Source organism: Amia ocellicauda, chromosome 2, assembly GCF_036373705.1.
Source record: "Amia ocellicauda isolate fAmiCal2 chromosome 2, fAmiCal2.hap1, whole genome shotgun sequence".
Lineage (NCBI taxonomy): Eukaryota > Metazoa > Chordata > Actinopteri > Amiiformes > Amiidae > Amia > Amia ocellicauda.
The window spans coordinates 15,746,159-15,764,151 of NC_089851.1; the positions used below are offsets into that span (position 1 = coordinate 15,746,159).

The 17,993-nt window shown below is 43.5% G+C and overlaps 3 non-coding genes across 3 annotated transcripts; 1 reads left to right on the forward strand and 2 right to left on the reverse strand.

Annotated features, from left to right (window-relative positions):
- Window positions 1-5,937: 5,937 nt before the first annotated feature.
- On the reverse strand, window positions 5,938-6,023 carry trnay-gua (transfer RNA tyrosine (anticodon GUA)). Its single transcript is given in 2 exon segments — window positions 5,938-5,973; window positions 5,987-6,023. It is a non-coding gene; the product is annotated as a tRNA-Tyr (tRNA).
- A 300-nt stretch (window positions 6,024-6,323) lies between these two features.
- On the reverse strand, window positions 6,324-6,396 carry trnaa-agc (transfer RNA alanine (anticodon AGC)). The gene has a single exon. It is a non-coding gene; the product is annotated as a tRNA-Ala (tRNA).
- Window positions 6,397-6,589: 193 nt separating this feature from the next.
- On the forward strand, window positions 6,590-6,662 carry trnar-acg (transfer RNA arginine (anticodon ACG)). The gene has a single exon. It is a non-coding gene; the product is annotated as a tRNA-Arg (tRNA).
- The last annotated feature ends 11,331 nt before the right edge of the window (window positions 6,663-17,993 follow it).

The following is a 17,993-nucleotide window of genomic DNA, read 5'->3' on the forward strand; positions in this document are numbered from 1 at the left end:
AGAATTGCATGGAGATTCTGTCCCTCGTCTTTGCATGATCCAAGTGACCCGCCCAAGGTATGGTATGCCCTAATCTCATGACCTCCTCTCTCAGATCTTTGGGTACCACCAACAGTTCCCCCAGCTCATCCTTGTGAAACAGTTTCCCTTTTCTGATTATGAACCTCTCAGCCTTCTCACTGTCCTAATCCCTCTCAGCCATCTCAAAACATTACTTCAAACTCACATCCTCCCTCAGCAAAGAGGCTATATCCCCAGGCAACATGTCCATGACATCATGCACCTCTGGGTTCTGAACTGTCTCCACCAGCTTAGTGCCTTCAAACTTCTCTTTTTGACACTGACTTCTCATCTTTCGCCCCTGCTTTTCGTCTGCAGATAAAGACAACACATCCCACATCTTCTGCGCATCTGCAAGGTCTTTCATAGCCTGTGCTCTTGTCACAACCAGTACTTCCGCTTCTGTCATCTTGCCCTCCTGCAGCAATTCAGCTAAAATGGGCACATCTTGTCCTAAAATAACCAGATAGGGGGCTTCATTTAGTACGCCAGCAGACAAGACATAAGCTTGATCTGCCACTTCCATTTTAATATCCACCACTGGGTAAGCCCTTTCATCACCATGAATGCACCTAACATTTACTTTTTTATCCCCGCTCAACCAACATGGATCAACACAGTCAGCTCTAACTAGGGTCTGAGAGCTACCAGTATCAATAAGGTCTTCATACACTTTCCCTGTGATTTTAACAGCCACTGTTCTCTCCCTCACCGTTACCTCAGTCTTCCTGTTCTCCCTAGCCCTAGGCACAAAGCACAAGGGACACTTAGGTTTAATATGACTGATCTGGCCACATCCATAGCAAACTTCCTGGTCTGCTTCCCTGCTAGACTTCTCAGACTTAAAGCTAGGGTATGCAATCCTGAGAAGCCAGCAGTTAGCAAGCTTGTATTGAAAGCATAGAGCCCACCCTCGCTTCAGAGGCGTCTCCTAAGCCACGCCCCCTCTATCACACATGCGCACAGAGCACTCAGCGCCAGGAGGAGCGATGTGTGGGTGGAATCGATTGCAACAGTTTCAGATTACCACATTCATAGGTTAGACATTACAATAATAATGAACGTAAACATCTTATTTACGGTTATTATGTTTTAAAAAATAATAGCTGCGGCTCGCCTTCCATTCTCGCGCTCACTCTGCACAGTGTCAAGGTTCCCATGCTGATGACGTGTGATTGTCTGCGCGAACAAGTTGTGTGGCGGTATGCAAATATAGATTGACAGACAGGAAGGACATCCTATCATTACATTCGGACCGAATGCAATTATTGGTCGATCCTTTTTTAGTCCTGTTCCTTCCACAAAAGATATACATTTAGACCACTTAAATTATTGATTGCTATCAGGATGTGAAGAGACTTTCAACCAGTATAACAAAAAATGTTTCTGGAAAAGATTGCATACCCTACCTTTAAATGACTGACTAGGGTGTCTAAAAGGAGGTTTTCCTGGGTGCTTAAAACCACGACTATAATCTCCCACAGACTTACCAGACCCTGGGACATTTGACCATGGCTGAAGATCCCTCTCGGACCGATTCCCAGTGTAACTCCGTTGGGCTGCAATGTAGGCCTCAGCCAACTCCGCTGCTTCCTTAGACGTTGTTGATTGATGCTCCGTAATCCAAACCCGCATGTCAGGACTCAGTGTCTGCATGAACTGCTCCAGGATAATGGTTTCTCCAATGTCCTCCTTTGACTGAACCTTAGGGTTCGTCCATTTCTCATACAAGTCTTTAAGCCATGCTTGAAGCTCCTTGGGCGTTTCTCCAGTGAGCACATTTGCAGCCCTGAATCTCTCATGGTATGTCTCAGCATGGATTTCAAATTTGTGTAACACTGCCTCTTTGATCTTGTCATATATTTGAGTGTCCTGTAAGTCCATGGCCACATAAGCTGTTCGGGCCTTTCCTGTTAAAAGGGGGACCAGGTGCAATGCCCACTCTGCCCTTGGCCAATTACATGTTAGAGCAATCCTCTCAAAGGTAGTGAGGTCATGCTCAATGTCCTCATCGGCTTTCTATCCAGCCACTAGAGGGTTGAAGAGAGGCTGGAACTGGCACTAGAACCGGACCAGGCATGACAGATGCAGGTCCCCCTTGCTTCTGCCGGTCTTTCCTGTCCTGGTTTACCTCCTCCTGGAGTAACCCGAACTGGTGCTGGAGCGCTCTCCACCGCTGGTCCTGTCATTGTGTCTCCTTTTCCAGACGCTCCTCTCTTGCATGCTGGAGCCACATGAAGTTCTTCTGCAAGTCCACCAACTCTGCAGTGCTCTGGACTGAAGACTGAGCCTCCGCTGCCCTGGGTCCTTCTGCTCCTTGCTCAGACTGCTGCTCTTCATCCTCCACGACTCTCTCATCCCATACACGATTTGGTGGCATTTTCCCCTGTCTTATCACATTCTATAGCCACTGGATCCCACTGTTGCCACCATTTGTGAAAAAGTAGACGGACCCGGCGACCAAGGATGGTGGAATAAGTGGCAAGGAGAGTAGAGTTTGTCACCAATAAAGTTGTCACGTTTATTACTTCAAAGAGTCCACCTCAGCAATCAGGTCTGTGCAATAACTTCTGGATGAGAAGCCCAGGAACAGGAATGTTGCACACAAAACAAAAACAACAAGAACTAAACATAAAAAACTTACAACAGTACAACTAGACTTTAAATAAACCAAAAAAAACAAAAAAGCTGAAAAAGCATACAGCTAACTCATGGCTTACACCATTGAGACAGTTGAACCGCTACCATAAGCTTGCTTTGTTTATTTAATGCACTGGCTGAGAGCTGTCACTACCTTACACAGGCTTCAAAAACAGAACTGACTACAGGTTGAGGTAAGGCCTATTTTATCCCCTTCCTGTAGCACCTCCCCTGATTGGACCGGTCCACTTTCCTAAAAATACCTTAATTCTTATGCTTTTAGTTCCATATTAGTAATTCCAAAAAAACATTTCTGCATGACATGACAAGAAAAAGAAACAAACAAACTATTGTCATACATCTCTATACGAATGGCTGCATTAAGGAGAAATTGCCATTACACTCGGTGCCCCCTGCTTCTGCATGTATGGTCCTGAACACTGTCTGAAAGCAACCACTAGGTGTCGCTCCTGGGCCCTAGGAGCGAGCACAGCGAAACTCAAACCAGGAAGCAATGAGATCCGCTGCAACCCTATAGCGTTTACCTTTTCCAAACAGTGCAGAAAACAAAAAGGCATTGCAAAAAGACAGCGAGCTAAAAAGACTTTCACAAAGCACAAAGCGCACGTATAAGCACATAGAAAGTGTGTCATTTTCAGGACACTGTATTTTAAAGATAATTTTGTAAAAATCCAAATAACTGTACAGATCTTTATTGTAAAGGGTTTAAACAATGTTTTCCATGCTTGTTCAATGAACCATAAACAATTAATGAACACGCACCTGTGGAACAGTCATTAACAGCTTACAGACGGTAGGCAATTAAGGTCACAGTTATAAAAACTTCAGACACTAAAGAGACCTTTCTACTGACTCTGAAAAACACCAAAAGAAAGATGCCCAGGGTCCCTGCTCATCTGCGTGAATGTGCCTTAGGCATGCTGCAAGGAGGCATGAGGACTGCAGATGTGGCCAGGGCAATAAATTGCAATATCCGTACTGAGAGACGCCTAAGACAGCACTAAGGGAGACAGGGAGGACAGCTAATCGTCCTCGCAGTGGCAGACCACCTGTAACAGCACCTGCACAGGATCGGTACATCCGAATATCACACCAGCGGGACAGCTACAGGATGGCAACAACAACTGCCCGAGTTACACACCAGGAACGCACAATCCCTCCATCAGTGCTCAGACTGTCTGAGAGAGGCTGAGAGAGGCTGGACTGAGGGCTTGTAGGCCTGTTGTAAGGCAGGTCCTTACCAGACATCACCGGCAACAACGTCGCCTACGGGCACAAACCCACCTTCACTGGACGTGATTTCCTGCAAGACAGGAATGTCAGTGTTCTGCCATGGCCAGCGAAGAGCCCGGATCTCAATCCCATTGAGCACGTCTGGGACCTGTTGGATCGGAGGGTGAGGGCTAGGGCCATTCCCCCCAGAAATGTCTGGGAACTTGCAAGTGCCTTGGAGGAAGAGTGGGGTAACATCTCACAGCAAGAACTGGCAAATCGGGTACAGTCCATGAGGAGGAGATGCACTGCAGTACTTAATGCAGCTGGTGGCCACACCAGATGTTACTTTTGATTTTGACCCCCCACCCCTTTGTTCAGGGACACATTATTCCACATGTCTGTGAAACTTGTTCAGTTTATATGTTCATACAAATATTTACACATGTTATGTTTGCTGAAAATAAAAGCAGTTGAAAGTGAGAGGATGTTTATTTTTTGCTGAGTGTATATATATATATACATATATAGTGAATTATTGTAAAAATAATATACAACTTAAAACCCATCTGATTGTAAAAATAACATTCAATTGATAAAACCCATCCAATTGTTGCCTGTCCTGATTAACGACCTCAAAACTACTAGCTATCCATTTACCAACATCAACGCAATTCTAAGAAAGAAACACACCCGGACCCGTTCCTCACAGCTGCTAACCGAGATAGCCAGATAACTTTTAGGATAATTTGACAGAAGTGCTGTTGGAGTTGTAGCAGTACAGAAAGATAACCTTTACTATTTGACTCTATGCAGTTATATCATTGTGCCATCTGCTGGGTTTCTGAGGCATGCATTTTTATTCATTTATTGCGGGATGATCATCTCACAGCCTCATATTAGGCCCATGGTGCCCTATGACATTTCTTGTTCATTTTATCACAAGTTGTCTTTTCCTTATTGGCTCTATTTGCATATTATCAATGTGTTATGATTTATGTTAAAACAGCATCATGCCTTTTGGGTATGCATTGTATTATGATGATGATGATGATGATGATTAACAACAGATACTGCTATTATACTACAGCTACAAACCTAGTTACTTTCTTACATAGTTTCTGATATATACAACTTCCTAACCTAACCTAACTTCCTAACCTAAATTATACTGCTACAACTACTACTACAATGACAAACTATCACTGATATTAACACGCATACTACAATAAAAGTAATACATTTAAGGTAGAAATGGCACATGGTGTGGTATACGTGGCACTAGTTCGCAGTGAAGTTCGCCTCCCAGGCAAGAACAATATGAATTTGCTGTGTAGTTACATAATGTCTGTATGAAAGAGTATCCTGTTTGTCTTTGAATTATTTGAACCATTCCTAAAGACCACATCACTGCTTTTCTAATGCCATACTTTCATCTCTGCTATATGGAGAAGAGTCAGTGCCAACATGAATATAATGTAATGTATATTATTTGAGAAACGATGCGAAAATGTGGGTTTAAAATTTTTAATAATATTACCACACCGTTTCTGTAGGACGAGTTACTATTTGTGTCGTTCACACAACGGTGTCACACTGTTGCATTGGCCTCAAACAACGTACAACTTTACTGCAATCGTTGTTATAACACCTTGTGTTAGCTGGCTAAATAGCCTTCTTGTCCTGATATGTATTCCTGTATTGCACAGACGAACATATTTCCAGTAGGACGTCCCCTGCCAAAATACATGTTGAAATGAATGTATAAGTTAACTATCCATCCCAACTATAAAACACAAATGACTAAAAGAATCCTAGGAGATGCGTTCATTCATCTTTCTCTATGGCCACTTTGAAGATTGTACCTGCCATTGTTGACTGGACATTTGTCATGCTGAAAGGCGTTCATTTTCGTTTTATCCTCTTGCTCATCATCATCGGAAACGCTCCGTTTCAGAAGACTGTTATAAAGTCAATCATGAAGGATGTTAATAAAAACGCTTCTCCTTCGAGCCGGATTCGAACCAGCGACCTAAGGATGCCTGACGAGCCTCTACAGTCCTCCGCTCTACCAACTGAGCTATCGAAGGGACGCCCGGCCTGTGACGCGGCTCTGCACTCCACACACTACCGGCAGTGTCCCGCTGCTGCTCACTGGGACCAGATATACAGTGTACACTTATGGCCACTCTGATGAGCGTCTGACATTATCTACTGACAATGGTCACATTTCCACGTCCTTCACTGAGTATGTAGGCTATTCAATGGATAAAATACGGCCACAGTCCACAATGGGATGGAGAAAGACACACAACAAGGTAGCACTTCAGCATTAGCAGGCCTGTACATGTACTCCTAGTGAAACACACCCGAGTGAGGCTAAAAGAGCCTGGAGAATGCGGGCATCGATCCCGCTACCTCTCGCATGCTAAGCGAGCGCTCTACCATCTGAGCTAATTCCCCTGCGCTGAGCACAGCACTGCGCACCTAGCGCCACAACACATGTGCACGGACATACACTGCGCATGTGAACAGCACTGTGCTGAAACTGCACATCTATGTCTCAGTTCTAAGCATGACATTTACAACATTCAAGTTTTACAATAAATGATGCTTTCTGCCAATGTGTTGCACACAGGCGAGCAGGCCATGGCGAGGGCCAGTGGCGCAATGGATAACGCGTCTGACTACGGATCAGAAGACTGTAGGTTCGACTCCTACCTGGCTCGGTCTTTTTCTTGATTGGTTTTCCTGATGCAGCGCTTATTTCTTAGATCAACACTAAACAAATGCCGCTTTCGAACTTATAATTGAATACTTTAGTTTCGTACTTTGCAAGATGAAATCCCCTGGAGCTGGAGGACATCGAGCACGCTGCGTGTCATCATTTCAGCTGAACAGAGAATCTTCTTTCAGGACAATATGCCACCCTTGAGTTGCCTTGCACGACAACATCGATTCATTTTTCATCTCCGTTCAAAACACATTTTCACTTGTCTGTCTCCAGTTAGAACACAAAGTAAACGGATCTGTCAAAGGGCTGCCAGTCCGGCCGAGGTGTGCTCATATTGTTCTGATCCACTAAATCTAAATGCAACAAAAGAGACAAAGACATGTCCAGTGTATCATACTAGCCAAGACAATATCTACAACGTTGCTTTTTGCAGTTGAAGTAGGTACAGTAGAATCACAGACATTTTATTAATTAAATGCAAACGCTACTACAGAGCAAATCACACACATTCAAATTAAAATAATCAACTGTAGAAACCCTTGTTTCCAGTGGGCCTGCGGAACCTCAGCAGGTTACCTGCACACACAAAGTGCCTCTATACTTGCATATTTAAAGAGCAATACAATCAAATCTGAATACAATACGCATTCAAAAATCACCTTTGTGTGAGTGTGTCTATCTATATCGATTAAAAGGCTTACCTTTTCAATCTTCATTGGAGATACCATAGTATGGAGCGCCGTTTGTGCCAAAAGTGTTCGTCCGTCAATTTGGTAGTTCATTGAAAATCCACGAATTGGGTTAGGTGCAGATGGTCTTAATCAAATGTATACAACTGTAAAAGAGCTCTTTCCAAAATGTAAAGTACAGTAAATGTAAACACTTTACTCCATCAGAGTAGAAATCTCAGCAAATTCAATGTTGACCAGATAGACATTCATTGTGAACCACACTGCTCACAAGATTACACAGTTGTACTCTGAGAAAAGCTCGTCTCGCATTCTTGCTCTGGATGCTCGCATTTAAGCAATAGTAATAGCAATAGCAAGAATGCTTGCATATGTTGTAGCAAAATCAAAAATCAAAATAGCTAATCAAATATTGGCTACATTCTATAGGCACATTTCTATAGGTTATAGGCACATTTTCACACTATTCCAAATTAAACCTTCTGGTTAATATACATGAATGTGTTAAGCTTAGCTCATGTGCCGGATTCACTTTACACATACAGTATTATGTGAACTGTAATGTTTTAATCTTCAGTTAATAAAAATATGATGTTCTTCAGTAATGTTAAATCAGTCCTCATATTTCTGTGTTAACATTGGCCATCTGGGTTTATAGTTTGCAAAAACTATTTTCTATATTTACATTATTTATTGTTTCTCTTAACTGAGCAACGCACCGTGCATGGTAATTGCTTTAAGAAACACTTGGGCTTTTTTTGGTTTATAACCTATATAACTAGCTATCTGTCATACAATATATAATTCAAACTCATTACCGTTACCATTAATAACCATTAATGTGAGTTAAGCTGTGTTTGCACAGTGTTTATTTCTGATGTCAGAAGTGGTTTGGCACAAAGGCTGGCATGTTTGCATTCTATATTAACAAGTAGGTCTGGTTTGGGATATGAGATTAGCCAACAGGAGCTCTATACAGTGTACTTATACTTAGATCATTTTACTTCCCTGAAAAGTATTTACAGTGAGGGCCAGTATGCTTTTCAAAACTCAACTCATCAAAATGAAATTTTAATCATAACGTCACATAGTTTTGTTTGTCCTATCAAACTAGCCTTGCCCACAGCTAACTTCAACTGCTTTTATATATATATATATATAAATATTGTAACACTCCTTAGAAATGACCAGTTGAGGGTAGAGTTAAGGAGGTTTTATATTAATAACTCCTGACTGCAGCTGTGAAGAATAGTGAACATTAACAGGAGCAGCGTACTGTAAGCCCGGCTCACGGCTTTAGGAACAGAGAGCGCATCGCCTTCTGCCTGGGCTTTTTATCTCAGACCCAACAATGTAACAACTGGGGTCACTGACACGGAAGGGAACACTCTGACAGAAAGGGGAACTCTATAGCCACTGGATCCCACCGCTGCCACCATTTATGAAAAAGTAGATGGACCCGGCGACCAAGGATGGTGGAATAAGTGGCAAGGAGAGCAGAGTTTGTCACCAATTAAGTTGTCACGTTTATTGATTCAAAGAGTCCACCACGTCAATCAGGTCGGTGCAATAACTTCTGAGAAGCCCAGGAACAGGAACGTTGCACACAAAACAAAAACAACAAAAACTAAACATAAAAAACTTGCCAGTAAAACTAGGCTTTAAATACACGAAAAAAACAAAAACAGAAAAAGAATACAGCTAACGCATGGCTTACGCCATTGAGACAGTTGAACCGCTACCATAAGCTTGCTTTGCTTATTAAATGCACTGGCTGAGACCAGCCACTACCTTACACAGGCTTCAAAAACTGAACTGACTACAGGTTGAGGTAAGGCCTATTTTATCCCCTTCCTGTAGCTCCTCCCCGGATTGGACCGGTCCACTTTCCTAAAAATACAGGTAAGGCTAAATGTTCTATAACCTTAATTCTTATGCATAAGCTTTTAGTTCCATATTAGTAATTCCAAAAAACATTTCTGCATGACATGACAAGAAAAAGAAACAAACAAACTATTGTCATACATCTCTGCAAGGAGAAATTGCAATTATACTCGGTGCTCCCTGCTTCTATATGTATGGTCTTGAACACTGTCTGAAAGCAACCACTAGGTGTCACTCCCTAGGAGCGATCACAGCGAAACTCAAACCCGGAAGCAATGAGCTCCGTTGCAACCCTATAGCGTTTACCTTTTCCAAACAGTCCAGAAAAGAAAAAGGCATTGCAAAAAGATAGGGAGCTTAAAAGACTTTCACAAAGCACAAAGCATACATATAAGCACATAGAAAGTGTGTCTTTTCCAGTCTTTCACCAAGATTGAATGTCTGGTGTGTTTACCCATATAACTTTACATGGAAGCTCTGCGGGTGCTATTTGTCCAAGGTAAGGATCTTGAGTGGTTTATATTAAAGTTAAATCGCAATTCTGCGGCAATGTCGTTAACATTAAGTGACAGTGTGGGTTTATTGCAACGCCATCAGTGTGCACTTGTTGTCATTCAAAACACTAATGTTCGTGATGAGGTCGGGACAAACGCATCAACACACACCCCCCTCCTTAAGATTTGTCCCAGTCTGAAAGGCGGGACAAAAAGTCGGCAATGACATTGTCCTTCCTGGCACAGTACCTCACTGTGAATTTAAAAGGTTGCATGGACAGGTGCCACCGGGTGATTCGGGTGTTAGTGTTCATCATCTTATGCAACCACTGTAGTGCTCAATGGTCAGACTCCAATGCAAAGTGTTTCCCTAGGACATAATATTTTGAAGTGTCCAGATCCCACTTAATTGCAAGCCACTCTAGCTCAACAGTGGAGTACTTCATTTCATGAGGGAACAGCTTCCTGCTGATGTAGACCACTGGTTTCCGGTTCTCTCCTTCACCCTGCAGCAGCACCACCCAAAGTCCTTCTCTAGAGGCATCCGTTTGCACAGTAAATGGGAGGTCAAAGTTGGGACTCTGCAGTACCGGCTCTTGGCACATGGCGTCCTTCAGGTAGGCGAAGGATGTTTCACACTCTGTAGTCCATTTCACTTGGTTGGCACTCATCTTTCGTGTCAACTCTAAGGGCAGCTGCCCTAGTTGAAAACTCAGGGATGAAACGGCGGTCCCAAAAACGACCTCACTTGTTTCTTTGTGGTGGGTCTCTGTTTTGCCCTAATGGCCTCCACCTTGTCCAACTGTGGCTTGATAACTCCCCCTCTGATGACATAGCTCAGATACTGGACCTCGGGTTGCACTAACGAGCACTTGCTTGCGTTGACGACCAGTCCTGCTGCATGGATTCTGGTAAACACTTCGCTCAGATGTTGCTGATGTTCCTCCCATGTCTCGCTGAAAATGACCACGTTGTCTATGTAGGCTGCCTGGTTGTTCCTGGAATAGCCCCTCTGGTAGGGCTGTGCGATATGACGATATATATCGTATGACGATAGAAAAATGTCTATCGTTTCATATTATGCTATATCGTTTATATTGTGGTGTCGCAATTCGCAATCTTTATGGCAGTATTTTTCGACATTAGGACGTTTTGCGTTCTTCCCGGTTCTTCCACACGTGTCGGATGTGGCAAGAAATGTGCATCAGAAACACAGACAGACATGGAGGAGAGTGAACTGACACACAATAACCAACACAACCAAGAGATTCTTTAATGCACAAGCGCACACGTTGCGCCGCGCTCTCATCGCCGGGCTGAACTCAATCTGCAAGCACCCCCCACCCCCGCTAATTTAGACTGATATAATTTGTATAAAAATAATAATAACGTTTGTTTGCATTTTAATATATTGGAAAACAATGCAAACACATGCAGAAAGTATCATTTTCTTTTTATTAAGATGGTGAAGTGGTTCAACAGTTGCATTATTACTATTACTATTATTATAACTATTTTGTATTAACAATCTGCTGTACTTGTAAGTATAATCGAGACGCGACAGTCAGAGGAGAAATGTCTCTGTCTAGCAGATGTTAATGCGCCACTATAAACCCGGCTGTGCTAAATCTACCTGAATCTATACCTTTTACAGCGCATGTGTTACGTGATTACTATTACTTGTGTTATTGTTGTTATGTGACAGTGAATCATATTGTGTATATGTATAATTGTGCTCTGAGGAAGTCGAAACGCGTAAGCATTATGATGTTCACGTTTTCTCTAAAAAATCATTTTTGAGACATCGGTGCATATGGACTGTTTTTAGACGGGAGCTGCTGTACCATCCTAATATAATACGGATAATTGTTCTATATAAAATCCCTGGGATAAGGCACCCCGCATTTAAAAACAAGACATATTGAGATATATATCGTGTATCACCCAAACTTCTAAAAATATTGAGATATTATTTTTAAGTCATATCGCCCAGACCTACCCTCTGGTATGAGTTGTTTCAGAGTGCTTTGCTGCTGTACAGTCAAATGTTCCATGCAGGGCCATGTTGATGCTCCTTCTGCGGTGGGAAAGTACTGCTCCTAGAACTCCTCTTCCTCCTGCACCTGACGAGCAAACAGCTGTATAGAGCCGGACCCCCTTCTCGGAATCCATTCTTTCAGCAGATTAACGTGGTAGACCTGCCTTTTCTTTCTCCTGTCTGGCAGCAGGAGTTCGAAATTCACTGGCTCCTTTCTACTCATGATCTCGTAGGGGCCCTGCCATTTAGCAAGTAGGCTTCTGTCCGAAGTGGGCAGCAACAGCAGCACCTGCAGTCCTGGCATGAATGCAGGTCTACGGGAGGATGCGTCGTACCAAGTTTTCTGCTGGTGTTGGGAATTGGTCACGTTGTCCCGAACCAACTTGGTTAGTTCGTCCAACTTCTGCCTCATCCGGTTGACGTAGGAAAGAATGTTCATTTTTGGTTCTCTCTGCTCCCCCTCCCAGGCTTCTGTCAGCACCGCAAGGGGACCTCGCATGGGACGACCATACAAGAGCTCGAAAGGCGAGAATCCAGTTGAAGCTTGGGGGACCTCTCGGTATGCAAACAGCAGGTATGGGAGCCACTGGTCCCAGTTGGATTCTGTTTCAGAGACAAACTTTCGCAGCATGTTCTTTAAAGTTTGATTGAAACATTCAGCCAGACCATCAGTCTGCAGGTGATTTGTGTGGTTTTAATTCCCTTAATCCCTAAGAGTTGGTAGACCTGCTTCATTAATTTTGAAGTAAAATTTCTTACCTGGTCTATTATGATCTCCTTTGGTACACCTACCCTGGAAAATAGCTGGAGCAGAATGTTGGCAACCTGTCTAGACTTTACCTTTTTGAATGGAAATGCCTCTGGATACCTGGTTGCATAATCACAGACAACCAATATGTAGCGATTCCCTGTAATACTGCGTTCCAAGGGCCCAACCACATCCATGGCAATCCTGTCAAATGGCACATCCACAATAGGTAAACTAATAAGGGGAGCACTGTCCCCACACTTTACTGCACCAGTTTTCTGACATTCTTTGTCACACTCTGGACAGGATTTATAAAATTGAGCTACCTCATTATACCAGCCTGGCCAAAAGAATTGCATGGAGATTCTGTCCCTCGTCTTTGCATGATCCAAGTGACCCGCCCAAGGTATGGTATGCCCTAATCTCATGACCTCCTCTCTCAGATCTTTGGGTACCACCAACAGTTCCCCCAGCTCATCCTTGTGAAACAGTTTCCCTTTTCTGATTATGAACCTCTCAGCCTTCTCACTGTCCTAATCCCTCTCAGCCATCTCAAAACATTACTTCAAACTCACATCCTCCCTCAGCAAAGAGGCTATATCCCCAGGCAACATGTCCATGACATCATGCACCTCTGGGTTCTGAACTGTCTCCACCAGCTTAGTGCCTTCAAACTTCTCTTTTTGACACTGACTTCTCATCTTTCGCCCCTGCTTTTCGTCTGCAGATACAGACAACACATCCCACATCTTCTGCGCATCTGCAAGGTCTTTCATAGCCTGTGCTCTTGTCACAACCAGTACTTCCGCTTCTGTCATCTTGCCCTCCTGCAGCAATTCAGCTAAAATGGGCACATCTTGTCCTAAAATAACCAGATAGGGGGCTTCATTTAGTACGCCAGCAGACAAGACATAAGCTTGATCTGCCACTTCCATTTTAATATCCACCACTGGGTAAGCCCTTTCATCACCATGAATGCACCTAACATTTACTTTTTTATCCCCGCTCAACCAACATGGATCAACACAGTCAGCTCTAACTAGGGTCTGAGAGCTACCAGTATCAATAAGGTCTTCATACACTTTCCCTGTGATTTTAACAGCCACTGTTCTCTCCCTCACCGTTACCTCAGTCTTCCTGTTCTCCCTAGCCCTAGGCACAAAGCACAAGGGACACTTAGGTTTAATATGACTGATCTGGCCACATCCATAGCAAACTACCTGGTCTGCTTCCCTGCTAGACTTCTCAGACTTAAAGCTAGGGTATGCAATCCTGAGAAGCCAGCAGTTAGCAAGCTTGTATTGAAAGCATAGAGCCCACCCTCGCTTCAGAGGCGTCTCCTAAGCCACGCCCCCTCTATCACACATGCGCACAGAGCACTCAGCGCCAGGAGGAGCGATGTGTGGGTGGAATCGATTGCAACAGTTTCAGATTACCACATTCATAGGTTAGACATTACAATAATAATGAACGTAAACATCTTATTTACGGTTATTATGTTTTAAAAAATAATAGCTGCGGCTCGCCTTCCATTCTCGCGCTCACTCTGCACAGTGTCAAGGTTCCCATGCTGATGACGTGTGATTGTCTGCGCGAACAAGTTGTGTGGCGGTATGCAAATATAGATTGACAGACAGGAAGGACATCCTATCATTACATTCGGACCGAATGCAATTATTGGTCGATCCTTTTTTAGTCCTGTTCCTTCCACAAAAGATATACATTTAGACCACTTAAATTATTGATTGCTATCAGGATGTGAAGAGACTTTCAACCAGTATAACAAAAAATGTTTCTGGAAAAGATTGCATACCCTACCTTTAAATGACTGACTAGGGTGTCTAAAAGGAGGTTTTCCTGGGTGCTTAAAACCACGACTATAATCTCCCACAGACTTACCAGACCCTGGGACATTTGACCATGGCTGAAGATCCCTCTCGGACCGATTCCCAGTGTAACTCCGTTGGGCTGCAATGTAGGCCTCAGCCAACTCCGCTGCTTCCTTAGACGTTGTTGATTGATGCTCCGTAATCCAAACCCGCATGTCAGGACTCAGTGTCTGCATGAACTGCTCTAGGATAATGGTTTCTCCAATGTCCTCCTTTGACTGAACCTTAGGGTTCGTCCATTTCTCATACAAGTCTTTAAGCCATGCTTGAAGCTCCTTGGGCGTTTCTCCAGTGAGCACATTTGCAGCCCTGAATCTCTCATGGTATGTCTCAGCATGGATTTCAAATTTGTGTAACACTGCCTCTTTGATCTTGTCATATATTTGAGTGTCCTGTAAGTCCATGGCCACATAAGCTGTTCGGGCCTTTCCTGTTAAAAGGGGGACCAGGTGCAATGCCCACTCTGCCCTTGGCCAATTACATGTTAGAGCAATCCTCTCAAAGGTAGTGAGGTCATGCTCAATGTCCTCATCGGCTTTCTTTCCAGCCACTAGAGGGTTGAAAAGAGGCTGGAACTGGCACTAGAACCGGACCAGGCATGACAGATGCAGGTCCCCCTTGCTTCTGCCGGTCTTTCCTGTCCTGGTTTACCTCCTCCTGGAGTAACCCGAACTGGTGCTGGAGCGCTCTCCACCGCTGGTCCTGTCATTGTGTCTCCTTTTCCAGACGCTCCTCTCTTGCATGCTGGAGCCACATGAAGTTCTTCTGCAAGTCCACCAACTCTGCAGTGCTCTGGACTGAAGACTGAGCCTCCGCTGCCCTGGGTCCTTCTGCTCCTTGCTCAGACTGCTGCTCTTCATCCTCCACGACTCTCTCATCCCATACACGATTTGGTGGCATTTTCCCCTGTCTTATCACATTCTATAGCCACTGGATCCCACTGTTGCCACCATTTGTGAAAAAGTAGACGGACCCGGCGACCAAGGATGGTGGAATAAGTGGCAAGGAGAGTAGAGTTTGTCACCAATAAAGTTGTCACGTTTATTACTTCAAAGAGTCCACCTCAGCAATCAGGTCTGTGCAATAACTTCTGGATGAGAAGCCCAGGAACAGGAATGTTGCACACAAAACAAAAACAACAAGAACTAAACATAAAAAACTTACAACAGTACAACTAGACTTTAAATAAACCAAAAAAAAACAAAAAAGCTGAAAAAGCATACAGCTAACTCATGGCTTACACCATTGAGACAGTTGAACCGCTACCATAAGCTTGCTTTGTTTATTTAATGCACTGGCTGAGAGCTGTCACTACCTTACACAGGCTTCAAAAACAGAACTGACTACAGGTTGAGGTAAGGCCTATTTTATCCCCTTCCTGTAGCACCTCCCCTGATTGGACCGGTCCACTTTCCTAAAAATACCTTAATTCTTATGCTTTTAGTTCCATATTAGTAATTCCAAAAAAACATTTCTGCATGACATGACAAGAAAAAGAAACAAACAAACTATTGTCATACATCTCTATACGAATGGCTGCATTAAGGAGAAATTGCCATTACACTCGGTGCCCCCTGCTTCTGCATGTATGGTCCTGAACACTGTCTGAAAGCAACCACTAGGTGTCGCTCCTGGGCCCTAGGAGCGAGCACAGCGAAACTCAAACCAGGAAGCAATGAGATCCGCTGCAACCCTATAGCGTTTACCTTTTCCAAACAGTGCAGAAAACAAAAAGGCATTGCAAAAAGACAGCGAGCTAAAAAGACTTTCACAAAGCACAAAGCCCACGTATAAGCACATAGAAAGTGTGTCATTTTCAGGACTCTGTATTTTAAAGATAATTTTGTAAAAATCCAAATAACTGTACAGATCTTTATTGTAAAGGGTTTAAACAATGTTTTCCATGCTTGTTCAATGAACCATAAACAATTAATGAACACGCACCTGTGGAACAGTCATTAACAGCTTACAGACGGTAGGCAATTAAGGTCACAGTTATAAAAACTTCAGACACTAAAGAGACCTTTCTACTGACTCTGAAAAACACCAAAAGAAAGATGCCCAGGGTCCCTGCTCATCTGCGTGAATGTGCCTTAGGCATGCTGCAAGGAGGCATGAGGACTGCAGATGTGGCCAGGGCAATAAATTGCAATATCCGTACTGTGAGACGCCTAAGACAGCACTAAGGGAGACAGGGAGGACAGCTAATCGTCCTCGCAGTGGCAGACCACCTGTAACAGCACCTGCACAGGATCGGTACATCCGAATATCACACCAGCGGGACAGCTACAGGATGGCAACAACAACTGCCCGAGTTACACACCAGGAACGCACAATCCCTCCATCAGTGCTCAGACTGTCTGAGAGAGGCTGAGAGAGGCTGGACTGAGGGCTTGTAGGCCTGTTGTAAGGCAGGTCCTTACCAGACATCACCGGCAACAACGTCGCCTACGGGCACAAACCCACCTTCACTGGACGTGATTTCCTGCAAGACAGGAATGTCAGTGTTCTGCCATGGCCAGCGAAGAGCCCGGATCTCAATCCCATTGAGCACGTCTGGGACCTGTTGGATCGGAGGGTGAGGGCTAGGGCCATTCCCCCCAGAAATGTCTGGGAACTTGCAAGTGCCTTGGAGGAAGAGTGGGGTAACATCTCACAGCAAGAACTGGCAAATCGGGTACAGTCCATGAGGAGGAGATGCACTGCAGTACTTAATGCAGCTGGTGGCCACACCAGATGTTACTTTTGATTTTGACCCCCCACCCCTTTGTTCAGGGACACATTATTCCACATGTCTGTGAAACTTGTTCAGTTTATATGTTCATACAAATATTTACACATGTTATGTTTGCTGAAAATAAAAGCAGTTGAAAGTGAGAGGATGTTTATTTTTTGCTGAGTGTATATATATATATATATATATATATATATATATATATATATATATATAGTGAATTATTGTAAAAATAATATACAACTTAAAACCCATCTGATTGTAAAAATAACATTCAATTGATAAAACCCATCCAATTGTTGCCTGTCCTGATTAACGACCTCAAAACTACTAGCTATCCATTTACCAACATCAACGCAATTCTAAGAAAGAAACACACCCGGACCCGTTCCTCACAGCTGCTAACCGAGTTAGCCAGATAACTTTTAGGATAATTTGACAGAAGTGCTGTTGGAGTTGTAGCAGTACAGAAAGATAACCTTTACTATTTGACTCTATGCAGTTATATCATTGTGCCATCTGCTGGGTTTCTGAGGCATGCATTTTTATTCATTTATTGCGGGATGATCATCTCACAGCCTCATATTAGGCCCATGGTGCCCTATGACATTTCTTGTTCATTTTATCACAAGTTGTCTTTTCCTTATTGGCTCTATTTGCATATTATCAATGTGTTATGATTTATGTTAAAACAGCATCATGCCTTTTGGGTATGCATTGTATTATGATGATGATGATGATGATGATTAACAACAGATACTGCTATTATACTACAGCTACAAACCTAGTTACTTTCTTACATAGTTTCTGATATATACAACTTCCTAACCTAACCTAACTTCCTAACCTA